The 21645-nt window shown below is 37.6% G+C and overlaps 1 protein-coding gene across 2 annotated transcripts in view; it reads left to right on the top strand.

The window, feature by feature from the left end:
• Shroom4 (shroom family member 4) overlaps positions 1-21645 on the top strand; it is a 266758-nt gene that overhangs the window by 111912 nt on the left and 133201 nt on the right. Inside the window, exon 1 of one of the 2 annotated variants that reach the window (XM_013159041.3) lies at positions 17540-17680. The exons of the other annotated variant lie outside the window; for it this stretch is intronic. The gene's annotated coding sequence lies outside the window, so the exon portion shown is untranslated. Of the gene's footprint in view, positions 1-17539; positions 17681-21645 lie in introns of those variants that run through there. 2 annotated transcript variants of the gene reach the window in all.

Raw genomic sequence — 21645 nt, 5'->3', positions numbered from 1 at the left:
AAATAGGAAAGGATTCAAGAGACAGGGTGAGTGGGGGAAGAGAAAAGGAAGTGAAAATATTTAAGCTATATCATGTACATGTACCAAATATCCACAGTGACTGTAAACATTATATGTCATAAATATGCATTAATAGTAATATTAACATAAAAAGAGAGAAAGGGAATCTAGAGATGGAGGGATGGAGGGGGTAGGGGTTGGAAGGAGAATAAAAATGAATCAGAACATATTATTTACATATATTTCTCTATAAGATGAATGCAAAATTCATGAAATGGAAAATGGTACTAATAAAATAAAATTTTTGAAAAGTGGCAAGCAAATTTTATAGAAGACTGGACAAAAAGAAATGCATCAAATATGGTAATTACTATGAAAAGTCTATCACCTGTGGCACCTTGGAGAATAATAAAAATCGTCATACAAAATTGAAAGAAGGTGGAGAGAAGCTGGGAAGATGGCAGATCAATAAATAGCAAAGTAAAAAGCCTCTCTGAGAGAAACAGCTCAGATGCTGGAATAAAATATCCTGGAGAAGACCAGATGGAAGGAGATGGATCCTCTTGAGCCAGGAAGAAACTAAAGTGAAAAAAAGAAAGAAAGAAAAGAAAAGAAAAATTGCACAGAAGGTGGTAGCCAGACCTGATCTCACTGGAGCTGGTCCTACTTTGTATGAAATGCCACTGGAATCCAAAGACACAGGGTCACAGTGAAGTTGGGGCTTGGCAAGCCCAAGGGCCTCAGTGGGATGATGGGGTAGCAGAGGGGAGTGGTGGACCAGAAAACTGCACTTGGCTTGCAGATGAGTATGGGGGACTCAGTTCTTATGTGGGAGTGGGCAATTGGCTATTCACCATTTTGGAGTTGGGCAGGATAGGCCCAGAACCAGAATTGCAGTTGGCTTCATTCAGCTACACCTAGCAGAGCAGATTGTTGAGAATTGCTTTGACTGAGTTCCATCCTTGTGTGCAATCCAATAGCCAAGGCTGAGATTTCCCTAAAGCTATCCCTAACTGGCCCCAACTGAGGGGCACCCACTAATGGTGAAGACTCCCAGTGGTTAACCATCTCAGAAAGGAGAGACCAGCTTGCCCTGCCCTGCTTGTACTCCAGTGGTTGCCAGTAGATTGAGGAAGGCAGCAATCCCTAGCCAGCATGCTTCAGAGTAATTATAACCAATACAGAGAATACTGGGGACCCCAATACCCACTTGTCTGGTAGAAACCAGAAACATGAGAAGAGCAAGAAACAAAAGACTTTCTCCAGCCTCCAACCGAAGCAGTACTGGCCCAGAAGAGGCAAACACAGAAAAGATTGGGAGTTGCACACCTGCACTTTCTGAAGCAACAGTATCTGACATAAAGAAATATCTTTGTGAAATTATAAAAGAAGTTAAAATAGAAATATTAATACAGGGGCTAGGGATTTAGCTCAGTGGCATAAGCACCTGCCTTACAAGCAGGCAGTCGTGAGTTTGATCCCTGGTACCGATAAAAAGGAAAAAGACAAAAAAAAAAAAAAAAGAAATATTAATACAAGTAAAGAAGATACAATAAAAAGTAGTAAAAGAAATGCTAAGCACCTCTCAAGAAGACACAGATGAAAGAATAGAGGAACATAGAAAAAGGAGGGAGACCTTCGATGAAGAATATAAAAGAATTTAGAATACATGAAACAGATTCAAAGAGATTACCAGGAAATTAAAAATTCCATTGAAAGCTGGCAAAACTGTTTGGAAGAAACTAAAGATAGACTAACCAGCCTTGAAGACAGGTTGGAAACTTGTGATTAAAGGAAAGAACTCTTAAAAATAACAAGGAACCACAGAAAATAACAATACAAAGGCTAGAAGATGACAAGGGGATCTATAAATTAAGGTTAAAAAAATGTGACTAAAGAAGCAGGGGTAAATACAAACGAAATATAAAGGCTGTTTACAGAAATAAAGAAATCTTCCCAAGCATAGGAAAAAGAAATGATATTCAAATAAATGAGGCATACAGAATCCCAGCCAGCTATAATGAAAATTCTACATCCAGACATATAATAATCAAGGTCCCAGAAATTCAACAGAAGATCAGAATATTAAAAACTGTCAGAGAAAAGAAACAGATAACCTATAAAGGAAAACCCATCAAAATGATGAAAGACTTCTTGACACAAACCATCAAATCAAGAAGACCTTGAAATGAAGCATTTCAAGCCCTGAAAGAAAATAACCTCCAACCCAGATTGATACGCCCTGCAAAACTATCTCTCAAAATTAATGGAGAAACAAGATGCTTCCATGACAAAGAATAACTGGGGGAGTTCATGACCACCAAAGAAACTCTACAAAAAATATTGAAAGACATTCTAGAGAGACAAAAAAAGACCATGGCATCAGAGGGGTCTCACTGAATGGGACAGACAGTGGAATGAAGGGGAAAAGTAGGCAACCAACAGCAGAAAAATAGCATGGCAGAGATGAGACAGAGAAGATTGACCATAATCACTAATATAGATGGCCTTGATATACCAATAAAAAGAAAGATAGGCAGAGTAGTACAAGAGATAGGGTCCAGCAAGATGCTCTATATAAGCAATATAATTAACCTGAAAGACAGTTTATAAACTGAAAGTTAAAGATGAAAAAAAAAGGCTCTATGTGACAGGGAACCAGAAAAAAGTGGTGGTAGCTTGCCCATCAGCTGCATATAGGTTGGAAAGCCATGAAACTTTTATACAATGGAAAACTACTCAGCTATAGAGGAAGAAAACTTTGAGGCTCATGTAGGTAAATGGATACAACTTGAGATCATGCTCATAGGTAAAAAGTTTCAGAATCACCTAGGTGAATAGGGGGTTGCCTCCCTAATCTAAAAACTAAAGCAGTTTGTGGATACAAACTGTACAATGCACCCTGTGAAAGTGAAAGTGGAAGAATTGTATAGAAAGGGAAGGCAGTGATCATGGTTAATCTTATATCATGATTTGAAACCCATATTGTTTTCATCACCCTGTTTAGTTTGGTTTTATTCTGTCCCAGTGTATTTACTTGTACTAGAATTGATGACATGGACAGCTATTCCAAAGAAAGCAGGATATACTATGGTAACCATTTTTGATTTTGTATTAACTTTATTTGAATTACTTTCACTGTCTTGTTTTGACTGATTTCATTCAAATCTGTTTTGTTTGATAGTATCAAGTCTGAGGGTATAGGCAACTACTCTGAAGAGGATAAGATTCACTATGATACCCATTTTGGTTTGACTATTAAATTCTTTTGAAAGTCTATAATGTCTCCAATATTTTGTTTTTATTGGTTTTGTTCTGTACTGTTTTATTCAATTTTATTATGCCTGATGATATGGGCAATTCTATTGAAGATAACAAGAGGCATTATGGTAACCATTTTTGATTACCTTGTATCTTATTTTTAAGTCATGTCCTATGCCCATCCTTTTGTTTTGACTGATTCTATCTTGTTTGGTCTCATTTGGTTTTAGTCTCTTCAAAATAAAAATAAATAAATAAATAATAAAAAAGAAATGTCAGTGCCTCCTGAGAATTGGCCATGCTGGGACTGGGAGGATTTAGCAAGAAGCCAACCAACCAGACTTTCTCGGTAAACTATGCAAGCCTTGCAGCTTCCAGGAAGAGAAAAGTCAGCACCTTCTGAGGGCCCACTGGCACATGGAATGAGAAGCAAACCCCGACACCCATAAGCAACTCACTGGTTTGTAGGACAGTCTAATTTGATAGCAACTAAGGTACATTAAAGCAACTAAATGCTTGTATTGTTTGGTTGATTTTGCAGGCCTGGGGGCAGTGGTCTATTGTCATTTGTCCTCAACCTTAGTAAACTCTACAAAAACTCATTTTTCTGAACATTATTTTCTTTCTCACTATGGTACCTTTCTACCTTTGATTCTATTGACCAGGAATGGGCATCCTTTACCTCTTTTTCTCCTTTAGGATATTACTCACACATGATGTAAAATCAAGCACCTCCGTATAACTTTAGGTTTGCTGGGAATGGACTTTCAGCTACCCTCTTTTTAGTGGTCACTGAGCATGCCCAAATAAGTAGAATGTTACAATGGGAAGATCCCGGAATATAGATTCATAGTGGCTGTGTGATAATAGGCAAATATTTAATATCTTAGTTTCTTCATCTATAAAATGGAACACTGAATGTACACATGGCAAAACAGTTAATATTGGTAAATGTCAAATTTGTACATGATAGGCACTGAGACAGTATTATGTGATGTAAAAGAAATAGAAAAAAGAATTTCTTCAACCACATTTGGGACTTTAAGGAGAAATTTATCACCAAGAAAACAAGTGGGTGGTGTATTCTGAGACCTGTTTACCTAATTGTCCTAAGAGTTCACATGCCTTTGTCTAAAGGGTGTTATACAAGTGTCCTGACTTCTTGAGAAATGTCATCAGCTGCATTCTCATTTATGTCTCTTAGAAATCTGTGTGACTAAGGAAAAGAGGAGAAAGATGAAATTTTAGTAGTTCTTTCCTGTCTTCTCTATGCCCATTTATGTCCCAGGCCTCAAAGATATGGTTTGGAAATCATCCCTATTTGGCTTTACTTTTTCCTGCAAACTCTGACCTTTTTTCTTTCTTTTTAAATACTTAATTAGTTTTGCATCTGATATTTCAGAAATGCCATTGCTCATGAGTAAGAATCTTGAATTCCCATATTGTGATTGGCATACATAAGACCTGGTTTCTTATTAGGACTCTATTTCAGAAATGTATACACAGTGTCAAAATCATAAGTCCAGGAACTAGAGCAGTATTTATTTTCAAAACTTAGGGGGAAAGTTTCCTTGCTGTATTTCCTGATGGAATGTAAAATAACTGTGCGCTGATGCTGATATTTTGACAGCAGTAAGTTACCCTTAGCATCACAGGATGAATGGTATGAGGATACACAGGCACATGCATGCACACCGTACCCCCCCACACACATATCTATATTACAAGTCCTGTGTATGGAACTGAGAATTGCAGATATTCTGATGGCAGAGTCAGCCTATGATGATCAAGCTATCCATTAACTAAGTCAATAAGTGTTCTCTGTGTGCTGTACCTTGTGATAGATAAAGAGAAGAAAAAGACAAGCTAGGGAACTACAAGTCACACAAGGAATAATCAAACACAATAGGAGAGAATGAAACACTAATGTGGTGATACAGGTACTTAATTTTACAAAAGAAGTGATAGAGGTTATGGAACTAGAGTAACCATGGAAAATCTGCTTTATGAAATGGAGAGAACTGAGCAAGACCTTGAGGGATGGGGATTGGTGGCTTTGAGCTATTTACATATTCCAAGTATGCTTAGAAATCCACAGCTAAGAAAATACCTCTAAGCATTCTCTTAGAAACAACTACAAGAATGCATAGAATGAGTATTTCTTTACAGGAGATAGAAACCAGAATGATCTGAAAGTGTCTGAAAGAGGCCATATGAAAGTTGAAAGGAGCATGGGACCAAGAGGCAGAAGGCACTTAGTCCTAATGATCCTGCTGACTTTTTATGAGTACTTTAGACAAATTTATTATTTTTGAACCTCTTTTCCCATTCAGATAGTGGAGCTATATAATATCAGCACTATCAACTTTCTAGAATTATTGTTAGAAGAAAAAATAAGATAATTGTATGGCTTTGCCTAGAAAGGTAAAGAGGGCTATTAAAAATGTAAATTGGGATTATGAAGGCAGGTGTTTATACTATAGCCACTCTCCTGAAGCTGGAAGTAGGATGACCTCAATACATGAATTTTTCTTGGCAGGTTTATCGCCAAGACAGCTTATAGCCTGATAGCTACTAGTTGAGTATACATAGTGAAGCAGGATCTGTGACACAAGCACACACAGGTGTGTATGCATACTTGGGTTCAAATTCTGCAGCAGACTAGTTTGGAATCATGAAGGCAAAGAGAACTGGAAAACTCTTAAGTGGTTTGTAGATGGTAAGGATTTGTGCAAGCATCTTCGCATGTGTTCATAGAAATATATTCCCTATTGTTATTATAGTAATTCAGACTTTCTTCCATCTTCCCTAGTGTATTGCAGAGACTTCTTGTTTGTTCCCCTGACTTTATGTTGCTATAATCCAGTTTTTTTGGAACACTGCTGCTAAATTGCTCTTTGCACTATGTATGGAATTTCTGGATTCTTGGATGTCCACAAGGTAAACAGATGTACCCATCATACGAAATCAAAGTAGGGCTATATTCAACTGATATGCACTGATATACTCATTAAAATTATTTGTTAAGTTCTGTCATACTTTAATACCAATTTCTTTTCTGAGCCCCTTTAAGTCCCCTCCTGAAGTTGCCAACTATCCTGCTCCCCATTGCTGGACCCCTTCACTAAAGAGTTACAATCCAGCACAGCAAAAGCATTGACCTGAAACCTTCTGCTTAGTTGGTGTTCCTACTGGAGGATTTCTTAAATATTTTGAGAATTACCTCTGCATTCGTGCTTCGTTTCATCCCATCCCATCCCATCTGTCTAGCATCATCTCTCATCTGCTCCTTCCAGTAGATATTGAAATTTTCATGTCCCATGTCTGGATTTATACACCTGTTTCATATGAAATGAAAATTCTTGGAGACTAGGATCAGTGGCTTGCATGCTCATCAGTGTAGTCCCAAAGCCCAGTTCAAGGCTCAGCACAAAATAGAATCTCAAAATATGCACACTGCCTACCATGGAGGATACCTTCACATGGCTCCATCATCTTTGTAATCCTATATGCAACTCCAGGGTCCAAACTTGAAGGTGGTATAAAGCATATTCCTGGCATTCATACAGATATCATGAATATTATTCATATAGCTAGTATCTTGTGAAGAGAGGGAACAAGCAAGTGGCATCTCTATTCTATTTCAAGGGGAAATGGAAATATTCCAAGAGTGTGTCTCAGCCACATAATGAATGTAAAAAAGAATCAAGATATGCATCATCTCTCTGGAACTTTTCCTTATCCACTCTAGTAGAAATACCTTTGTGACTTGGGGGTAAAATTGCTTCCCTAATGTGAGTAATTGAAGATCACTCCCTTCTGAAGAGGTGTCACCTTGCAGTCTTTCTAAGAAGATCTGAAGACTATACGTTGGAAGTAATTTCAATATTCTTACCCTTTCTTCTGCACTATCAGGAGACATTGTCTTGTGGCACTGAGGTAGAGAACACATTACATCTTTCATGATAGGATCACCAGCTTCTGCTACAATCAATTAACATGGCTTCGTGACTGCTGGTCTCTTCAGCAACAAATTGGCTTTTGTTTTAAGGATTTCTACGTTACCCTTTCTCTGAGATTTATCTTCCTTACCTGCAAAAGTGTAGTACAGGGTAGCAAGCCAAACTTTAAGTATTGTTAGAATGGCCAGAGTGGAAGAAGGGCTGAATCCCTTCTTAAAAACATTCAGGCTTTTTTGGCAAGAAGCTATGGCTTAAACTGCAAGGAAATGAATTTCAGACTTTAGCTTGCTTAAACAATTAGGAAATGCCTTGTCTCATATAAAAAGAAGTCTAATGAAAGTGCAGGCTTCAGGATTGGCTGATTTTGGTGCTTATAGTGACATTCTACTTAGTCCAACTAGCAAGTCATGGAATACATGGGTGTGACAAACATTTTAAATTCTATGTTTACAGATAGGAGAGAAAACTGAACGGTGAACAACACTGGGTTATCCGAATAAACACTGAGTTCAGGTCAGCTATGTGAGAAAGTGAACTAACTGCTCTAAGCCAGTTCCTTTATGTCACAAATGGCAACTGTAATAATCACTGACTTACTTCCTAGCAGTCTATAGTGGGATTTGAGCAGTCTATAGTGGGATTTGTGTGTGATGTTGTGAGAATATTTGATAAGCCATATAGAACCATATTCTTTTCAAATCTGTGTTACCCAGTTCTCTGTTACTGTGATAGAATACCTGATCTAATCAGTGTATGAAAAGGATAGAGATATTCTGTCTCATGGTTTCAAAGGTTTCAGTCTATGCTTGCTTATCTCTGTACATTGGGCTAGTGGCCAGGCAAAGAGCATCATAACAGATAGTGTGTTGGCAGTGAAATCAGAGCTGCTCATCGCATGGTAGCCAGGAAGCAGAGAAAGAGGGAGAGTGGTTTTACTACAAGTCCCTTTCCTCAGATACATTAAGCTATGAATTCATAACAGGACTAGTTACTTTTATGAGTTCAGAGTATTCATGTTGCCGTTACCTCCCAAAGATACCACCTCTGAACACTACTGTATTGGGGAACAAGCCTTCAGTGCATGAGCTTTTGGAGGACATTTATGATCCAAACCATAACAAGGCCTTTTTATTTTTATTTATTTTAATTAATAAGGAATAAAAATCCATATATATTTATGGTGGACAACTTGATGTTTGCAATTATGTGCACATTGTGGAATAGTTAAATGGAACTAATTAATATACATATTACCATGAATACTTACCATTATGTGATAGAATGCTTAAAATCTACTTGTTTACTAAGGATACAAAGCATTGTGATTATTTTCTTCTTCCTCACTTCCATTGTGCTGAATGACACAGCTTTCCTGGAGCTTCTAATCAGCAGTCCGAAAACTAAGCCACTCCATGTGACAGAGTCTTAGAATGTTGCTGAACACTGAAACTCACTGACAGGACAGGATTATCTGTAGTCACTTCCTGGTTTTCTATGGCACGTCCTCTGAAAGTTGCAAAAGTCTGGGCACTTAATAACTGATTGGGGCATGTGTACCAACTTTCCAGAAAACATAATATAGTCCAGGGCGGGGGTCATGACAAAGTTTTACTTTATTTTTTTAAGAGTAGGGAATATTTATTGAAAGAAACAAAGCTCTTTTTTAAAAAAGAGAGCTCTTGACTAAGAAGGGGGTCCTGAGTGAGTTGGTGGCCCTATGGCAGATTTTTAGAAAGGGGTATCACAGGGATACATAATGCCCATGTATATTTTTAGAAGTATTTCTATTAATGAACTATTAATTTTAATTGTATGAGTTTTATCATATGAGAAAAGTGTACTTAACAAGAAAATAAAATGTCAATAAAATATTAATTTCTCAAATATTAATTTTTAATATATAAGGAGCACATAATAAACAGCAACATTTTCAACATGAACTGTTTAGCTGCTTAAAAGATACAAAAAATAACAAAAAATAAATTTCTATTTGAAATATAATGGAAATAAACAAAAATACCACAGAAATAATCTTTGCTTCAATTATTACACCCAAGGGAGTCTTCACACATGAAAACTGCATGTTCCATACACAAGTTTTGCTAGCACTGACAGAATGAGTTCTTAGCTTTCCTTTCCTGTTTGGAGGGCCATACTTGTCATCTCTCTTGTCTTACCCTTTTGTCAGGAGCTTCCTGTTATATTATACAATGTCAACTTAGCAGGAGAATGAAATATTGATAAAACAAAATACCATATATATACTGAGTGCTTAGAATAAACATCAACATATTCTTCATCAGCTGATCGATTGTTTACTAAATCTAAAAAATACCCACAGAAATCAATTCCTATGTGAATTACAGTAGAAATACAAATAAAACCACCAGAAAAATAATCTTTAATTATCATAACTAAGGTAGTTTTCACATATGAAAACAGCATGCCCCATACATAAGTCACTTACACTGTCAGCACATGTGCTTTGTTCTGTCTTCTTTGGTAGGACAAACTTAACATCTTGGTGGTCTTCCTGTTTTCTTAGGAGGTTCTCGTTAGGTTTCACTTGCCTTTTTACCAGTCTGCTTCAGAATCTTTTGAGGAGTTCTTTGGGCAGTACATACTGTTTTCCTTCTGTTGTAATTGATCACTTTTCAACTCCAATCCCAATCCTTTAAAAAAAATTTCTCTATGTTACTTTGTGCTTGTTGTTTTCTTTGTAAACTATGAGCTATTTATACCTCACATGTTTTGGGATCAAATAAAGCACAACCATTGGCCAACACTTTGTGTTTTGAGTGATGTCATAGTTTCTGGATAACTCTTTAATATCTACTCTGCCTTTTGTTTTATTGTAAAATGTGGCCATTTCTGGCTTCATTTGTGTTGAGGATTCACTATCATTTTTTTAATTGTTTTGAGATAGGTTCTCACTATGTAGTCAAGGTTAGCCTTGAACTCACTATGTAGCACGGGCTGACTTTGAATTTACAGAGTCCTCCTGCCTCAGCCTCCTGAGTCTAGGATTACAGGCATGCACCACAATGCCTGTCCTCACTCTCAATCTTATCATCATGGTGTCATGTTGACAATATCAATATTACGTTTTTTGGCACCGTAATGTAGTCCAGGCTAGCCTGGAACTCTTTGTGCAGCATAGGTTGACCTTAAACTCACAGGATTCTCCTGCTTCAGCATCCTGAGTCCTGTGATGACAGGCATGTATCACCATGCCCAACTTCACAATCAATCTTATCATCAAGATATAAGATTGAAAATATGAATACTGGTGTGTACTTCTCCATATAGGAAGCCATTATTATGTCTTTCTGAAATCTTAAGATTGTACTATACATTTCTTTTCTGGAAGGGCAGCCTGCAAAGAGTAAACAGGCTTGGCCCTCAAAAATTGAAGTATTTGTTACTACAATCCATGTGGCCCCTTGAGGTTCCTTGGATGAAGGACTGTAAGAGGATGAGAAAATAAAAAAGAGACAAAGTTGCAGTCAGGTGGAGCCTTTATTCTCTGGATGGGTGGAAAGGAACTGCTCCTTCACTGTAGCTGTGTTTATTTATACCTTTAACAACCTAATGTCATATGACACCCATTGTCCTAGCAACCCACTGTTCACATTGTCTTGGGGCTAGGTGTTTTCTGGGCTGAAGCAGCTTCTTCATGTGACTAGCCACAGGCACTCTTTGTTGTTGGGACATCCATACCCCAGCCTTGCATGTGTGGTCAATTGTCAGCTTCAGCGGCTCCCAACAATTTGTGACAGTTAAATTCTCATTGTTCATTAATAAACTGATATTCCTACTTTTAAAAAATTAAGTTAAAAAGATATATAATGATATTTTCATTGACCTTATGAGTTTTCTGAACTGTACAACATCTGCTGATGTTGCTGTGAGTAGTCTGTAGTATTTAATCCATGAGATAAACTTCAAGGTTAAATTTGAAAGGCTAGTGACAAAGCTTTGCAGAGACATTTTACTGTCCAAGTTGTCTGCCACTTAAAATGCCTTAACTGTATTTTGATTGGATTTGATCACATGAAACACTGCTGCATTTGGGGACATGGTTGTCTGTGTTACAGACAGACCTGCTAGGTGGAGACTTCATAAAATTCCTTTCTGGGTGACTTTTTGGTCTGAGTTTCGGCTCTTTGTCAGTTTTTAGACTTTATCGCCTCCTTAGACAAGCTTTCATCTGTCTGTTCTCAAACTCATCCTCAGGTCCAATGTTCAACAGTGCTTTCTGGGGAGACAGAGCCAGCCTATTTGTTACTCTGAACCTGCTAGGTGACTCATCAAAGCCAGATATGACCACCAGGACCATGGGCCTGGCCTTGAAAAATAGAATGCCTTACTTTTCTCTCACTAATTAGTAAATGATGACATCTGCATTAAGGAGAAGAATGTAGAGAAAAAATCTTTCAGGAAGTGAACTGAAAAGGGAAACTACAAAAGGTGAACGTATTTTCCAAACTGTGTGGTCCATTTCTTGGGAATCACCCCAGAGGTAGAAAAGATACCACAGTGAAGGAAGAATATGAGCAAAAGAGCAGGTTGCTGATAAAGCATTTTGACCATGGGTTCAAATGGATGTGGAGAGAGCTTAAATCACACTCCAGAATTACTTTTTCATAAATTTTGCTTTGTATTTATTTCCAAAGATTTTTTTCTAGCATTATTTGTTCTCAAAGGGTAGTTTGCAACCTAAAATCTTGTAGAATATCAGGGAGTCAGTGGAAGCATTTGAGTGCTACACAGACAGCATAATCCAGGCTTTTAGCCCAAACTGCAAAAAGCTCCAAGAAAAAAATGTCCTCAGCTATAAAACTGAGATCAACTCTAAAGGATTTCTGCCACTGTGAAACAAGAAGCACTTCATCAAGAATCCCCTACTTCTCTACCGAGTCCAACTGTGATTAGGTGTACAGTAATTTAAATGCAGTTTAAACAATAAGCACTTCCATGTAGTAGGTACTATTAATCTCCCCATTTAGGAGATAAGGAAACAGAATCCAGACAGTTAAAGTGATTTACCCAAAGTTATTAAATGGCAGACTCAACATTTGAACTAGTGCCTCACACACAGTAAGTTCATGTATACTGTATGTGGAATGAATAAATAATTAATGGTCTATTTGATAATTAATTCAAAATTTTCTTGCATTTTTGACATTATGATAGGATTTTTAAGTATACATAAAAGCTAAAAGGATATTACATTAAATGTGCTTTTATTCATCATTTAGGCTCTATTCACATTTCTGATTACTTACTGTTTTATTTTAAAACTGGATAAAAACAAAATACAAGGAAAACAAGAAACAAAAGAGACAAATAACAGTAACAAAAAACCCAAAACAATGATAAAGACTGAAAACAAATGGTAAGAACTAAACAAAGGTTGTTGTTTTGCATAGATATGTTCAAAAGAGTTACTCAGATTACCAGATATAGACAGGCAAAATTGATCTAATCCTATGAATGTTAGCTGTTTTGTTCCAGGAACTAATAGTGTTAGTAAAACAGTCACCTTAGCTACCATAAGTGTATATATAAAAATTTGTATCTTTTTTCTTTTCCCTTATTTTCTCCTTTTCCATGTTATTTTTTCCCTTTGAGCAGCTTTTTACACTTTCATAATTTTTATTGAAGATTTTGTATCTTATTTACTCTTTCAGTATCTTATACTAGGGAAACAATGTGGTATTTACATATGTGAGTTTAGTTTATTTTGCTTATGAGTATGGTCTCAAGTTGCATCTATTTACCTATAAAAGCCTCAATGTGACCCTTCTTTATAGGTGAGTAGCACTCCATTATATAAAATATCACATCTTTTTTATCCATTCCTCCATTGATGGGCATTTGGGTTGTTTCCAAGATCTGGCTATTAAAAATTATGCAGCTATAAACATGGGTGCACATATATCACTGTGGTGTGATGTTTTCAGTTCTTCTGAGAATATGTTTAGAAGCAGGATGGGTGGGTCAAGTAAGACTTTCAATCCCAGCTTTTTGACGAAACTCAAGACTGATTTCCATGATGGTTGCACTAGTATATACTCCCACCAACAGTGCAGAAGAGTTCCTTTTTCCCCACAGCCTCTGCAGCATTTGTTATTGGTGGTTTTCTTGATCCTGGTCATTCTTTTTGGAGTGAGATACAATCTCAGTGTGATTTTAATTTGCATTTCTCTAATGACCAATGATGCTAATCAGTTTTACATATATTTATTTGCCATTTCTATTTCTTCATCTGAGAAGTGTATATTCATCTCAGATGCCCATTTTTGGTTTGGGTCTTTGAATTTTGGGAGACTGATTTCTATTTGTTGTTATTTATATGTTCTAGACAGAAGTCTTTTGTCTAAGGGACAGTAGATTAAGATTTTTTTCCCAATTCATGGATTTTCTTTCCATTCTGTTGGAGATTTCTTTTGACATGTAAAATCTTTTTAATAAGATGAGATTCCAGTTGCTGATACTGGGAAATATTTCCTATGCAGTTTGATTTTTTTCATGAATTCTCTGTCTACCCCTAAATCTTCAAGGTTTCTACCTAGTTCGTCTTCCAGCAGATTTAGTGTTTCTGTTTTAATATGCAGATCTTTGATCCATTTAGATTTCAGTTTAGTGCCTGGTGATAGGCATGGGTCTAGTTTTAGTCTTGAGCATGTGGACAGCCAGTTTTTCTAGCACTACTTGTTAAGGAGGCTATCTTTCTTCCAGTGAAGAAAGAAAGTGTTTGGTCCCTTTGTCAAAGATAAGGTATCTGAGTGTGTTTGTGATTGTTTCTATATCTTCTATTCTTTTTCATTGATCTTCAGGTCTGTTATTTTGCCAGTGCTATGCTGATTTTATTATAGCAGATTTGTAGTATAACTTCAAATCAGGGAATGTGATACCTCATGCCTTGACTTTGTTGCCCAAAGTTGATTTTCTTATTTAGTTCTCTTCTGGTTTCAGATGAATATTAGGAATGATACCCCTAGATCTGTGAAGTATGCTGGTAGTATTTTGATTGGAATTGCATTAAATCTGTACAACAATTTTAGGAGAATGGCCATTTTCAAATGTTTATTTTTCCTATCCATGAGCAGGGAATATATTTCCATGTTCCTGTATTTTTTTTATCTCTTTCTCCTCTCACTCTGTTGAGCAGCTCACTTACTAAGGTTGTTGTTTCTGTCTTTACATAAGTCATTATTTCTAATTTTATTTCCTCTATACCCTCATGGTTTTGTTTCCTTACTTCATTTGTTATGTTTTCAGAGATTTCTGGTGTATGACTTTTAATGTCCTCTATTTTGATGTCACCTGTACTTGCTCCTGATGGACTAGATGTTTGAGATTGCATTTTGCCTTTTTTATTTTGTCGTTTTCACATTTTAGTTAAATATTTGGTCTTTCAATCCCAACAGTCTCAACTGTCAGTAGTATGAGTTTTAAGGTCCTACTCTATAGTTGATATTTGTCTAATTGCTGGATAGCAAAATGAAGAGGAGATAGAGTCACCTGAGTTCCTCCTACAGGGCCTGCTGGGTGAGTCCTATATTCTTTCTGGGCTAACTAGCCCAGAAATATTGATGTAGGTCAACTCTTATTTCCTGTTGTAGCTATGTCTTCAGGTTGTTGCAGGTCACCAGATCTCCCGGTCTACAGTGTTTGTGTCACTCAGAGTCTCATAAGCTTCTTAAATTTCCTCCAAGTTGGGGAGGTGTCTTATTGACACAGTCCTCAACCTGTCTGATCTTCTCTGTATGGAGGAGGGCATTACCCACTCTCTTGCCAGGTTCACCAAGGTCTTACAGTTGGAGGAAGTTTCACTTCTGCTCCTATTTACCCACTGCAGACCTCTGTTCTAGGAACAAACTCGCCACACTGACTGGAGCCTGCTGAGGTGTTCTGTTTGGGTGAGGGGTTCCTGAGTCTCCCATCCAGCCAACTCAGTAATCCACTGTAGTGCAAGGTTCTGGGTTAGGGTGTTGGATCCAATGATCAATTGTAGTACTAGGTCTAGAAGGTGGGTGGGTTCCCCAGGAGGCGGACCTAGTGGTGGTCAGAGGCAGCCCAGGCAGGCTGGGGGCTTGCCAAGTATTTTCAGCTGAGGGGCAAGCCGAGTGGCAACCGTCTGAGGCCTCCCAGGTGGGCTGAGGGCTTGCAGGGTGTTCTCAGCCGAGGGCTCCCTTGTTATTTTTGTAAGATCTTTTCTTTTCTGTTTGCTAGCTGAAATCTTGTCTTTGAGGTCTGAAAGTCTGTCTTCACATTTGTTTAGGCAGTTTTGCCAACTTTTAATGGAATTTTTGTTTTCTTCGATATCCCTTCAAATCTGTTTCATGCATTCTAATTCTTTTTATATTGTTCCTTCAAGGTTTCCATCTTTTTGCAGTGCTCCTCAATTTTTTTAACTATGTCTTCTTTAGACGTGTTCATCATTTCTTTCATTACATTTATCATTTCTTTTTACACGGGAGAATATTTGTGATATGATTTCCTTTACAACTTTATGATGTTATTTCTTTACTTCTGTTGCTATCATTTTAGAAATTTAAGGTATGTGACTTATACCTTCTATGTTCATGTCCCCTAGCCTTATTTGGGATGGGCTGGAGGTTTCAGGTTACATTTGCTCTATCTTTTTTTCATTTTCATTGGGACAGCTGAATTTGAAGTCTCAGTTGTTTCCTGGGTTGAGGATGGATGTCCATACTGGAGGGTTTTCCTCAGCTGAGTGAGGGTCATTAGGCAGGCCTTGCCAGGTCCTGAATGGCACTTGGAGGATCCCCAAATGGATGAAGTTTGCTGGGCGAACCTTCAGCTGGCCCCACATCGAGACTCCCTGGCTGCTTGGGTCATTAGGCAGGGTATTACCAGATTTTGAACAGTGAACCGAACTGCATGGCTAGGTTGAGTACACTGTGTAGGCCTTCAGCTCATGCCACATGGCACACTGAAGCTCCATAGTGGGGCCCTACCAGGTATTAATTACTTGTTTTATGACATATATATCCACGTATTGATATTCTCTGTCCATCTATTTGTCCCTATTACTTTCTGTCACATTTTAAAATAAATTGAATGCATCAGTACAAGTCCGATATAAATTTCTGCATGTGTACTACTTACTTGAGTTCAGTGTTCACAGCTTTTTTCTTTTGAGACACAACTCTCATGTGATTTAAGTTCACCAACCTTAAGTATACCATTCATTGAGTTTTGACACACCATGCACTGTGTATCCTAGCTAGATGTACCATTACTACCATCCCAGAAATCTGCATTTCTTGAATTTAACCCTTCTGTGCCATTTCCTACCTGAATCAGCAGCTCTGTTGCAGAATTCAGTGTTCCTAACTAGAATGTGTTTTGATCTCTTTTCTTTCACTGATTGAGGTTCTAGGGGAGAATCAGAAAGTATTTAACAAGATTTGATCCTCCATAACCTTAATTTTGATAACTTTCACCTGGAAATATATCTTGTTCCTTTTAAGTAGGTATTTGTTAAAGGTTGCTTGTTTGTTATAGCAATTGACTTTATGAGTTTAAACCTGATTGAAACAGGTTTAAGGCCTAGCACTAAATGGGTGCTCTTTTCAGCATTTTGTGCTTAAAGGTCAAGAAGATGCTTCTAAACATAAGGTGCTTCTGGCTTTGTCCTCAGAGTTAGCTCTAGTCATTTGGTTGAGACTCAGATTGAGGCTAAGGGCTGAAATATTACAGAATGCTCAGAGGATTATGTGCACCTAAGTAGTATTTAGAAGTTTAAATTGCCTTGGCCTATTTGAAAAGAGCCTATTAGAGAATGCGAGTTACTCACTGGAAATTCCATTGTACCCAGCATAGTAGTTCCTGATATTCATGGGAGATGCATTCCAAAAAGCCTCAGTTCCAACTCTAATAGATTACAAAATCCATAGTTGTAAAGGACCCTTTTAAAAAACGGTGCAGTATTTGCATACAATCTACAACTAAATTATCTCTAGATTACTTATAATACGTGATACAATGTACGTAGTTTTTATACTATATTATTTTTGGACTAACAAGGGGAAAAGCCTGTAAATGATCAACACAGGTGTAGTTTTCCTCTTAAATTATTTTTGACTCATGGATGATTGAATCCATTGACACAGAACCTGTGGATATCGAAGGCCAACTATAATTTGATATGTTGTAAGACTCAGATGAGTCTATGATCTAGGAGGAATTTATGAGAGGCATTGTAGGCTGTATTGGCATAGATAATAATGGGCTAGAGTCTGCTCTTATTAAACATGTCTGTGTCTCTGATATTCTTGACTTGTAGTATTGATGCTGGTTGGCAATGTGAGCAACACTTAGGAAGACTCTCAATCTAGGGATTTCATCAGGATCACCTGGAATGATTAAAAAACACAGACCGTTGACTCCAGCCTCAGAGTTTGTGATTCAGTTCACCAAGGGTAGGTCCATATGATTTGTATTTGTGACAATTTTACAAGATGCTAATTCCTCTGGTTCAGGGACCACACTTTGAGAACTGCTGCCATAAGGAAGGAAGAACGGGTATAGTCACTTGTAACAGACCACATTTCTTTCCATTTGTAACCTATGTATGATTTATGGAAAGGATAAAAGTACGACATTTTATGCATTTTAGAATGGAGAGAATGCTAAGGAAGGACAGAGATTACCTCTCTCTCTAACCTGCTAAGCAGGTATTTCAGTTTGTATTGGCCTTTTATGACCCTAGCTTTCCACAGACTTGAATGGTCTTGCTGCAAAGAAGAAAAGAACCCAGGCCCCAAACCACATGGTAGTTTAATGAACTCATTTCTATGTTGGGACTCTCAGAAAGAGGTAATAAGTGACTATGGAGAGTATATGTCCTAGATTTCTGAGGACAGTTTTGATTTCACATATTCTGTTTTCTTGTCCCCATTAATATAATTGTCAGACCACATCCTGCTTTTGGGTTCAGAAAATATTATTCCCAAATGCATGCCCTAGAGGTCTTGGGGAGCCAAAAGCAAGTCTTTGTTTGCTTTCTTCAGCTCATGGGGACCAGGCTAAAAACCTGACTTACACACACACATCCAGAGAATTGGAACGCATCTAAATATTTGAGATCAGCAGCATGCTACTTGTTGCTTCTTTCATAGTATCCTTGTTATAGATTCTGGAATGTTACAAAAAAGAGATTCTGAGCTCTGAGAGGACTTGAATACAACCTTTAGCTGCCTTTCTTTCCACCTCCCCTCATCCCCTGGAAGGACCACATAGAAATACTCCATACAGAGAAGTCACTCCAAAGAAGGAAATTCCATATTCTTCATGAACCCACCACTTGGTCTTATATTTACCCAACTTTCCTAGCAGGAAGTTCTTCCTTCTTGTTAGCATCAGTCTCCTTCATTGCAATTTCAATTTCTTTTTATTTGCTCTGTTTCAATCAAAATTGAGAACAGCTGATTCTCACTGTCTTGTATGTGTTTAAAAATCATATGAAGCCACCTTTCTTGAGTCCAGGTTTAACCATTCTTGGAGCTTCTTTATCTTTCCTGCATATGTCTGACTTGCCAAACATTTAATAATTTTTGCCTAAGGAATCAGCTCAGGAATTCTGGGTGAACATGCAGCAAAATCTAAAGCTTTATATCTTGTGCTAATGGGCAAGCTAAAAGTTTAGTGGAGGCAATTTTCAAGCACACAATTGTGAGTAATTTAAAGTGGACTGTACATGGAACCCATTTCCTCTCCCAGCTCCCCCAACAGGGCCTCCCCTTAGCAGCTGAAATGAGTTATAAGCAATCAGAGCAGAGTAGGAATCCTGTGGTTTCTGCCCTTTCCCTCCTGCTGGTTCAATGGCAGCTAGTCTCTTAAAATGAGCTTTGTCCTTAAAAGAGCCAGTAAATGGGACTTTGGAATTGGTTGGACAAAGGGTCTAGGAGTCATCTTAGCCAAAAGAGCAGTAGGTGCTACTGCTGAAGTGCCAATGGAAGTTTGAGAAGAAATTGAACAGGAAAGGGTAAGAACAGGATTGACACAAGATCTGGCCCAGAATCTATTACATCTTGAAGTTAAACATGCCTTTTTTGGTAAGTTTGCTGAGGACTTTTCTGCCCTTTTTGCAGTTGGCCTTTTGTCACAGTTCTAATGCTGTGAAAGTGATGCCAACAATCTATGGCAGAGTCCCAGCCTCAGGGCCATTTAGGTTCCTAAAAAGAGAGGAAGGTTAGCTTGTCATGCTACAGTCAGGCTACTTGTCAGGCTACTATACCTGCCCACAATGGGATGTTTCCCTGAGCTGCATCTATGAAATGGAGTGGCTCTAGGGCCCCTACCCTTAAGGATGAGTTCGATATTGCTGATGGCACTACAAAAGAAAGGGATAGGACTATTATTTAGCCTGCTTCCATCTTTCACTGTTGGCTCTTCTGTTTTGACCAAACCTTAACAGCTGCTATCTTCATAAATAATAGCAGTTTGTCTCAGTAAAGCAACAGGAACAGTTAATGTACTTGATCATAAAGAAGACAGAAGGGGTAGGGGAGACAAAAGAACTTTCTTATTCCAATGGGAGTGTCATTGAAACTTCATCACATATACACTCAGATAGGAATACAAATTGTCTTGGGGTAGGGAGGGGACTCCAGTTTGATTGAAACGTTAGCTGTCTTGGCTCTGGACCAAGGCAAATTACCAGAGAACCATTAAACTTTATGTAATTCCATATAATTCACAGCAGCCACAGGTAATCTAAATCAGATCCAACAAAACTTCACTATCACTTACCGTCTATTAGTGTGCTGAATGCACATTACAGATATTTAGATTTTTTTCTTTTTAAGCTATATTATGGCAGCCATATTTTCCAAACCCAAAATCAGTAAACCTAACTTGACAAAGACTGTTTTTTCTGACTTGTGAATTTGTTTATATGAACAGTCCTACAAAGGCATAAACATGAAATCACGAAGGCATAAAACTAAACTCACTGAACAAGCAGTCTTTTAAAAAGGAACCATAGTCACATGAAGTAAGGATAAGACAGATTCATTCAAACATCAGTGAGGGTCCCGCTCTATCATACCACACATACCTTTTAGGAGTATGAGGGAAATGGTTAACTAAGAACTAAATCAACTTAGAATTTGGTTTATGCCCATAATCTACATTTGCTCTCAAATCCAGACCAAAAGAGCCTGTTATAATGTCTGAGAATGAGAAGATAGAGTACATGTTTGAATTCCCAGATGCTGGAAGTAGTTAAATCTCCACATTTGTGGTCTGTTTGTGAAGGCGTGTGTGTGTGTGTGTGTGTGTGTGTGTGTGTGTGTGTGTGTGTACATGCGTGTGTATGTTTTAAATTAACTTCCTAATTCCAGGAATGTTAAAAACTAAGGATGATCATATCTGGGCACAAGGTATAATTGCCATGTATCTAAGATTTCCTTAAAGAATTCATTCCTCCTACCAAATTGAGTCTAACATTTAATTCTGATCACCTTATGAGAAACAGGACATTCAGTTCAAGGATAATTATTCTGGAATATTCTGAGCCAATTAAAAACAATGCATAAAAAAACTTAGAATGCCTCTTTAGCAAAAACTCTGCATTGTTAGCTAAAGATCACAAAGAGCAACGTACATATGGAAAACAAAAATATTTTGTTACAATCTCAGAAAAGGAAAAGCACTAGAGTGACTTTGGCTATTAGATAGTCTCAGTGCCAAGATATGTAGAGTCTGTTGTCAGAGAGTGTCCACCATTATAGGACAAGGGGCAGGGCTCTACCCTTGTGTTTAACATAAGAGAAATATGAGTGAGCAAGGACAGGAACTAAAAATTCAGTTCTTCCTTTTCACCTATTCTTAACCTAAAAGGCAAATCTAATATCAGAATGGCTTCTGCACTACACATCTTTTATGCCCCAGGCCTTGAACCAGAATGCCTATAATTTCCTCCTTTGTGTCATTTAGCTAATGCCTGAATTGCCAACAGAAAATGATCTCTGATATGAATCTCTGTCTACCATTAACGCACATAAAAATTGAGTCCATTTTCATTAATTTGTAGGTTAGTTGTTTTACGTTATTTGACACTTTTTACTGAATGGGAAAGAGGAAGTATGTCATTTCTTAGTCACCATGTGAATGGGACACTTGAAAAAGACAAGTATGTTCATTTATTATCATCTTTGCTGTATTGAGTGAAAGTAGAAGCAAGTGTGACCATTTAATTTAAAAGTAAATTTTTCCTGGGGGCACTAAAAGATACTGTTATTGCTTTTGCAACATACACATATGCCTTGGTAGGTTGTTTCTGTGGGAGCTGTTTACTTTGGTAGAAAACAGATGGATGGAATTTAAATGTTTCTTTTCTTCATTTCCCAGTGGTTAGAAGGCTAAGAAAAAGTCAGAGTTT

Source organism: Cavia porcellus, unplaced genomic scaffold (assembly GCF_034190915.1).
Source record: "Cavia porcellus strain 051 isolate PalLab524CR breed Dunkin Hartley unplaced genomic scaffold, mCavPor4.1 scaffold_3, whole genome shotgun sequence".
Classification (NCBI taxonomy): domain Eukaryota; kingdom Metazoa; phylum Chordata; class Mammalia; order Rodentia; family Caviidae; genus Cavia; species Cavia porcellus.
This window is presented reverse-complemented; position numbering and strand designations above follow the sequence as displayed.